Consider the following 9,169-nt stretch of genomic DNA (forward strand, 5'->3'; position numbering starts at 1 on the left):
TGGCTTAAAGACAGATACATGAAGAAATGGAACAGAATAGAGAGCTCAAAAATAAATCCATGTATCTATAGTTTATAAGAAGAATATACAAAGTGGAAAGAATCTCTCTTTAATAAATGATTTTGGGAATATGGGACAGTCACGCAGAAAAAAAAAATGAACCTAGACCCCCATGATATGCCATAACACAAAAACTAATTCAAAATGGATTAAAGACTTGAAAACCCAAAACCATAATACATGTAGGAGAAAACAGAGCAGGTAAACTCCTTGACATTGGCCTTGGCAAGGAGTTTTTGGATTTGACACCAAAAGCAAAGTCAACAAAAGCAAAAACATCAGTCTAGAAAGCATCTACATGCAGAGGAAACCATCAACAAAAGGCAATCTATGGAATAGGAGAAAATATTTGCAAACCACATATCCAGTAAAGGGTTAATATCCAAAATATATACGGAACCTCCACAACTCAAGAGCAAAACCCCCAAATGACCCAATATAAAAACAAGCAAAGAACCCAAATAGACATTCTTCCTAAGACATACAAATGGCCTACAGGTACAGGAAAAGGTAGTCAACATCACTAATCATCGAAGACATGCAAATCAAAACCACAATGAGCTATCACTTCCTACCTGTTAAAATGGCTCTGACCAAAAAAGACAAGAGCTAATGAATGCTGGTCAGAATGTGGAGAAAAGAGACCCCTTGCACACGTTGGTAGGAGTGTAAACTGGTACAGTCACTATGAAAGACAATACGGAGATTCCCCAAGAAATTAAAAATAGAACCACTGTATGACCCAGTAATCCCATTTCTGGGTATATTTCCAAAGGAAACAAAACCATCATCTCAAAGAGAGATCTACACCTCCCACGTTCAGTGCAGTATTATTTCCGTATCTTGGCTACTGTGAATAACTTAAGTGTTTATTGACAGATTAATGGGTCAGGAAAATGGGATACACGCATATATGCACACATAATTGAATATTATTCAGCCCTAAAAAAGGAAATCCTGTCATTTACAAAAATATGGATGGATCTAGATGGCATTATGCTAAGTGAAATCAAAGAAAATCATGGTATTACTTGCATGTAGAATCTAGAAGAAAAAGTGTTTTTTAAAGGTCAAACGCACAAAGTATAAAAGTGATTGCCTGGAAGTGGAGGAAACAGAAGTTGGTAAAAGGGTAAAAATTTTCAGCTAGAAGATGAATAAGGTCTGGGGATTTAATGCATAACATAGTGACTATAGTTGATAACACTGTACTGTGAAACTGAAATTTGCAAAGAGACTAGAACTTAGGTGTTCTTAATAATAAAATATGTGAGGTGATGGATGTGTTAATTAACTCCATGGGGGAATCCTTTCACAATGTATACATAAAGCAAACCATCCCATTGTGCACTCTAAATACTTTACAATTTTGTCAGTTATATCCCAATAAATCTGAAAAATAAAATGCTGTAACTATAAATCAACCGACTGTTCCCACAGACAGCTTCTCATTTAGTTTTCTATAGATCAAGTAGTTGATGTGTGTTTTGGGTCTGCAAAATCTCAAAGAGGAGAAATGCGAAATAACTCACCAGGGAGCCTAACATAGGATTTCCCTTGTTTATTTCCTGGAACAATCCAGAATCTTACTGACATAAGCTAAATGTAGTTTTTTGTTCTTTTTGCCCTTTGTCAACTGAGGATATATTTCTAAGTCCTTTTAGCCAGCAGGGACTTAAAAACTGCATGGTGGATCAGAGACTGTCTCAGTTTCAACCCTGACAATGAATTTGAGTCTTTGTGTAATTCACATGCAAGGGGGTAGAGACGGAGAGAAAAGTGAAGATCAGAGCACAAAAGTCCAGGTGATACCAAACTTACAGGGCATTGAGTTACCTGCAGAGGGACGCAGTAAGCCCAGGTTTACACTGTGAGTATGAACACTCTCCCAAAGAGAGGAGGGAGCCAGCAAGACAAGCAAGGTTAAGCAGGATAGCCCAGATCAAGAAGAGAAGGGTAGCTTATTGGCTGTGTAATCCAGAACAATCCTATATAATCCTTTAACCTTCTTGAGCCTCATTTTCTCAGCTGTAAAATAGAGATTTAAAAAACCCAGTTTTATACCCTAACTCTTGACATGTACTACTATGGAGATGTTTTAACCTTTTCCAGAGTTTCATGTAAGTGGAGTCATAGAGTAGGTGTTCTTTGAGGTCTGGTTTAACTTTTTTTTTTTTTTTTTTTGATCCGTCTGTGTTATGAATCTTTTTCATGGTGTTCTTTTCATTGCTAAGGAGAGTTTCATTATATGGATAGAACATGATTTATTCCATTCACCTATTGTTGAGCATTTCAGTAGTTTCCACTTTGAGACCATTGTAAACAAAACTGCTATCAACACTGTGTATAAGTCTTTGTGTATAGGTTTCCTTTTTATTGGGTAAATACCTAGGAATGAGATTGCTAGGTCATATAATAAGGGTACATTTAACTTTAGGAGAAACTACCAAGCTTCTTTCCAAACTGATGGTACCATTTTGTATGCCTATCAGCCACGTATGAATGAGGGTTCCATTTTTTCCACACCCTCACCAACACTTGTTATTGTTAGTCTTCTCAATCTGAAGAGCACAGGTTTCAAAGTCAGACCTCAAATTCTAGTCCTGCCACTTGCTAACCCCATAACTTTGGATAAATCATCTGATCTTATGGAGTCTAGTTTCCCCATTTAAAAAACGAGAATATTCCTACAATGGAGTTTTATGTGGAAGGCAGAGATGTGTTCAATTATTTAGCATGCCTAATTACACCCACTCCATATTTATTCATTCTCGATTCTGCAGACCAATATGTCTGAAGTTCTAATTTAAGGGTCCTATTAAGATGTCTTTTATATATAAATTACCTGAGATTAGGTGCAGCCTGATGCCCATGGACTCACCACAGTGGTGCCCAAGATCAGGAAGAACCATTAGTTCTGCCTGGGTACCTACTCCCAGGTAGAGAAGGGAGGAGCCTACCCTCCACTACCCTCCTAGTGTCTACAAGCACCTAGAGCTTTCTCTCCAGCGCTGGATAATGGGGAAGTGGATGATTGTTGAAGATCAATATGCCATGTAATGAGAGTTTTACTTCCATGGAGAGGTTAAAAAAAGAGAGCATGTATATTCAGATAAGGACCTTCTAAAAACTAATCAAATGGCAAATACAAGTCCCTGTTCTCAACTTCCCTAGCCACATTAGAGGTGATGAGCTTCTGTGGCAATAGGGAGTTGAGAAAGTTCACTACAGAAGGGGCCAACATCCCAATATCCCTATGTAGTGCAGAAGAGAGGGAAGCAGGACATCAGAGGCCAAGTCAGAAAGGCAGACAAAACATTGAGCCCTGACAATCCCAATTCAGTAGATCTGAGGTAAGCTCCAAGAATCTCCATGTACCCAGGCTTCCCAAGCTGACTGATACACAGGTGTAGGAACTATAGACCAGCAGGTTCTCAAAGTGTGGCCATCTGACCAACAACATCAGCATCACATGTGAACTAAATAGAAATGCCAGTTCTTGGAGAGCGTTATGCTAAGTGAATTAAGTCATACAGAGAAAGACAGATACCATATGTTTTCCCTCTTATGTGGGTCCGGAGAAACTTAACAGAAGACCATGGGGGAGGGGAAGGAAAAAAAAAGGTTAGAAAGGGAGGGAGCCAAAACATAGGAGACTCTTAAAAACTGAGAACTGAGGGTTGATGGGGGGTAGGAGGGACGAAAGGGTGGGTGAGGAGTATTGAGGAGGGCGCCTGTTGGGATGAGCACTGGGTGTTGTATGGAAACCAATTTGACAATAAGTTTCATATTAAAGAAAAAACAGAAATGCTAGTTCTCAGGCTCCATCTCAGACCTATTCAATCAGAAATTCTGGAGATGGAACCTAGCAATTGGTGTTTCTAAAAGCTGTTCAGTTAATTCCGATGAATGCCCAAGTTGGAGAACCACTATAGCAGGCCAGTGACCATTAAGGACCTTCCCAATACCGAAGGGCCGACGCCAGTGGGAGAAACAGGAAGGGAACAGATTCCAGAGAGAAAATCAGAGAGCACTGCCAGGTCCAGGCCAGATGGCCATGGTCACACATGGGATGAAGACTGATCCAAAAGGGACAGTAGCGTCTGGCTGCCCCTACTCCACTCTTTCCTTCTGGTTCTTGCTCATTTGGGTGAAGAAGGCGGGCAGCTTCTATCCTGGTGGTCAGAATCAGGTTGAGCTCCCTGGGCTTTGTTGACGTTTTATTTTGAATTTCAGTATAGTGTAGCACATTGGTTGGAACTGGCTGCCAAACCCAGTGTACAAGACACCAAACACAAGTCTGAAATGTATTAGGGGGCTCCTGGGTGGCTCAGTCAGTTGACCATTTCAGCTCAGGTCATGAGCTCATGGTCGTGGGATCGAGCCCCAAGTTGGGCTCTATGCTAGACATGGAGCCTGCTTAAGATTCTCTCTCCCTCTCCTTCTGCCCCTCTTCCCTGCTCATGCACACTCTAAAAAAATAAATAAATAAAATGTATTAGACTGTGCTAACCAAGCTTTAAAAAGGCATAGGAAAAAAAAAAAAAAGGACCAGAAGAAATCATGCCAAGTTAGAGAGGAAAGGGTGGGAAAATTTTAAAATCACAATGCTGTTTTGTCTGGACTCCTAATCCTAACCTCTCCTTCCAGCACACTTATGAGGAGGGAGTTGGGTTAGGGTCCCAGTGTGGGAAGCAGGAAGTGTTGCAGGTATGGCCACTGGCCCAACTAAAGGAGGACAGGACAGAGTTTTCCAAACTGTGTCCCAGGAGATGTAACAGGTGTATCGAGGCCAAAAAATAAATAAATAAAAGGAAGGGGCGGTGGTCAAAAATGTCTGGAAAAATTGCTTTCAACAGCTCTCACCTGGAAATTCACATTGCATATTTGTATGCAATTAGCTCACCTTGCACATTTGTTAAAGGTGCTGAGAACTCGTGTAGTAAGGGAACCTGTTTAACTTCACTTGATACGGTATTTCCCATCTTTATTGGGCACAGACCCTTCCTTCTTGGAGGGGTCTCTTCACACGGAAGAGTGTTCTGCAGAATGTCAGCTTGGAAAACAGAGCGCTAGGAGAATTGTCTGATGGGACTTCCTTGCTGTTCACCTCCTGGTTCTTCCACTGCAGTCCACCAGCCCTCTTGCCTTTCCCCTATGGATCCAGACCAACCTAAACACTTAATTAAACCTAGTTCCATCTTGAACAGGAAGTCTAAAAACAGCCTCTGCTTTATGCAACCCTAGTAAGTGTCAGGCTCTATTCTTGGTCTCTTGCCTAGGCACATTTATTTTTCATCCAGACTCTGTTGCCAGACATTTGTCCTTGACATTCTTCCTCCAGAGTTCTGGACCGGGGCTCTTAAAACCCAGACACTAGCCTGACCTGCCTTCTGCCCCGGGCTCTTCCAGACTGGAGCCCAGCCTGCTGGGTGGCATGCCCTTGCCTATTGGTCCCCACATCAGCTATCTCTGGGCGTGACCTCGGGTGTCCTGGTTCCCAGTACCCATGCCCTTTCCTCTAGAAGCATTCCTGCTCCTCCCCTGGGTGTTCCATGTTCTGTTCCCACTCAGATGCCAACTCAGCAATCAGAGCACTTGCTTAGTAATTTTCAGATGTTTTTCTCAAGAGTGGGGTGTTTTGGTAATAGGGAATGATCTGCTATTAATAGATCTGCCAGGGCTCAGACTGCGTGTCCCATCTGAACTCTCTGCTGGATGGTGACAGTGTATCCAAGTCAGGTAACCATGGCATGTGCAGGTGACCAAAAGAGCACCAGAATTGGGAGTAATTTGCATTCAGGACCTACATCTGGGACCTTACACAAGTCCTTGACCTCTTTGAGCCTCTGCTTTCCCATCTATAAAATGAGAATAATACCTGTCCTGCCTACCTTAAAAGGAGGCATGAGGAGGATTGAGATGAAATAAAGTACCACAGGCTCTTTGAAAATGTACATTGCCTTAACAATGCAATGCGTTTATCATCAGTATTTTATGACTTAGCGTCTTTCTTCCCACATCAGAGACTCAGGACAGGGGCGGGGTAAGGGTTTTTTTTTTTTTCTTTCCTCTTCTTCTTTTTAAAGATATAAATAGCTTTCAAAGGTTGACTCTACAAACTTAAATTATAAAGGGATAGGGACATTGCTGACCACTTCCCCCAGCCACCCCAATGAATTAAGAGTTTAAGTGAAGGGACCCACTCAGCCTGTTGCTTTGGCACAGAAGCACAGCCATAAACCCAATGGGGTGGCCGCTGGACCCAGGGAGATCTGAAGCACCTCTATGGCTGAATTAGCACCGTGCCCAGGGTAGGATGAATCTTCACTTCTCCACAGACCAGGATCTCCCCACCAGAGTAAAAGCCACGGGCCTATTGATGTAACAGAAATCGAAGAGGGATGTGGGACCCATTGGAGGAGACACGGTAACAGTGGGTGACAACAACTGCTCTGGAATCAGAGGACATGGAGTCCCAGCCTTGCCCCTTACTAGGAGGCCTCAGACATAAAACTATTTCTCTAGCCCTTATACTTCTAACTGGAGAGAATGATGCCTGCTCCATGGGTTGACAGGGCAGCAGGTAAAAGCCACCAGTGCACAGTGGGAAGGCAAGCTAGAGGTGGGGTCATGGCGCTGACGGGGCAGCAGTGGTAGTAAAATGGTGGTGGAGACAGAGGGGATGGTAGTTGCGAATCCAGCTCAACTGGATTCTGGAAAGGAATAATGGGGTGTGTCCAAAATCACCAGAAGCCATGTCCAAGCTGGAAAGAGAACCATGTACCTCCAAGGATCCAGACCACAGCAAAGACGCCTAACAAAATGGCCCCTGGTGCCCATGGGATCTTAGTGACCACCTTTCTAGAGTCCAGGAAGGCTTTGGTCAACAGGGGCACTCAGTGGAGGCACAGACCTCTCAGCTATGGGGAGGACCCAGGGTGACAGCAGGGGGAGGAGCAGAAATGCCTGCTTTCTCTTTCTGGGTGGTCCTGGGTCACTGGACCACAGAGCTCAGTGGCCTGCAGACAAGGCTGGCAACTCGATCCTTTTTGAGTCTCAACCTATAATCTTCCACATTCTGGTGAAGCAGGCTTTAGCCATTGTAACAACCATCCAGTGAGGCCCATGTGGGAGCCATTACTTCTGACCTCAGGAATGCTAGGTCAGATCAGGAAAGGATGACTGGCCAGCTCTTAGGAAAAATGAAGAGCTCTGTTGCTCCAAGTGTGTCCCTAGGACCAGCAGCATCTGGGGGCTGGTTAGAAATGCAGACTCCCAGGCCCATCCTTACCCCATACCTACTGAGTTACAGTCGGCATTTGAACATATTTGGGGGTATCAGCAGGGCTGGAGGCTTCCTTCTGGAGGCTCCACAGGAAAAAATCCCTTTCCTTGCTTTTTCCAATCTTAAAGGCCACCTAAATTCCTTGGCTTGAGACTCCTTGCTCTACCTTCAAAGACAGCAGCAGAGCAGTCAAGAAAATTTAAGAGTGCTAATACAGGGAGGTTCATCTGGACTTACAGTCTTTCAGTCTCTGGTGTTGTCTTTCCCAGTATTAAATATTCATTCCTGTTCATTCAGTAGATATTCTGTAGGCACCAACCTCGTGCCAGGCATTGTGGACTCAGGAGACAATCTGGCACAGTCTAGGTCCTAAAGAGCTTTGGAACAATGTATGTTCCAAAGAAATGGAAGCCAAGGCCATGGTCATAGCCAGTCTTCTGGGGCAGATGCTTCCCTGGCTGCATTCAGAGAGATGACCAGCGCTCCCTTCCCTTATAGATACCTCTCCCCTTGCTGTTGATGGCGGAGTCCAATGTAGGTGCTGGAAACAGTACCTTGCATACTATAGGGATATACTGTACACACACAGAACTGAATTGCTCAGCTGTGGCTAACTGCCTTGCCTTCCTCTCCTCCCTTCTTTCTCTACAATCATCTTACCCTGAAGAGGTCTCCTTTATTCTTTCCTACCCTTTTTCCCCCCTAGGTCTTCCAAAAATCTCCAAGTGCATTTTCCCAGTCTATGTAGCAAAAAGAACTGGGGATTCAACAGCTCTCAACAGTTTGTTTTAAGCTGGAATGACAAACATACATCATATACCCCTGACGCACAGCACTTAGAAACGTCTATAGCTTTGTAATGCGATTCTTTCTTTTGAAGACTCTTTGGCTCAAATGCATAGTTGGGGCAAGGCAATCACCCGCCCACAGGCGCCAGGACGCCTCCAGCAGCCCCGCTCCCAAAAGATTAAATGCAGCTGTAATGCTCTGACGTGCCAGGCAGCCCAGCAGCTGGAGGAGGTTTTGAAGGTCCAAGGGACCTCCCCTTTCCTGCTATTAGCAGCAAACACAGCTCAAACTCCAGGCGGGACAGAAGGAGCAAGAATCAAGCAGGGCTATTTGAAGCAGTATAATCCAAACTCACATCCAGGCTAGGAGGCAGGGATTTGAGAAATGCATTCTTAAAGAGAATAAACCATTGGGTTTGTTCCAACGTGGTGGCGCACAACAGATGGCCTGTCCGAGAGCCTGAGCCCACACCCCACCCTGGTTCTCCCCAGCCTGTAACCAGAGCGAGGCTCCTTGTCCACGATCAGTGGGTCAGTGTTGTGGACGAGGCTGCGACTCCAACCTCCCCTGTGATCGTGATGGGTATTATGTGACACCCTCCCGAGAGCACTGAACCTGATCTCTAGGATGGAATGTCTGGCATAGATTCCGTCTTACTAAAAGGAAAAGAAAGAAAACTGCCTCTGGCTTTCCAAGTAAAAAATAGACAAACTCCCTCTCCCCAAGTCCTTTGTTTACAACAAAGCGGACATAGATGAGCTCGTGTGTGTTTACTTAAGGCACTTGGGTTTTCAAAATACAGAGGAGCTTGAGGACTCTGGGTGCGCGCCAGCTGGGAGTGGGGAGCAGGGAGGAGAAAGGGAGGGAGTCGGCGTTGCTTCAGAAGCTCTGTGAAAAGGTAGATTCTCGGGGTGCCTGGGTGGCGCAGTCGGTTAAGCGTCCGACTTCAGCCAGGTCACGATCTCGCGGTCGGTGAGTTCGAGCCCCGCGTCGGGCTCTGGGCTGATGGCTCAGAGCCTGGAGCCTGTTTCC

This window comes from Neofelis nebulosa, chromosome 9 (assembly GCF_028018385.1).
Source record: "Neofelis nebulosa isolate mNeoNeb1 chromosome 9, mNeoNeb1.pri, whole genome shotgun sequence".
NCBI lineage: Eukaryota > Metazoa > Chordata > Mammalia > Carnivora > Felidae > Neofelis > Neofelis nebulosa.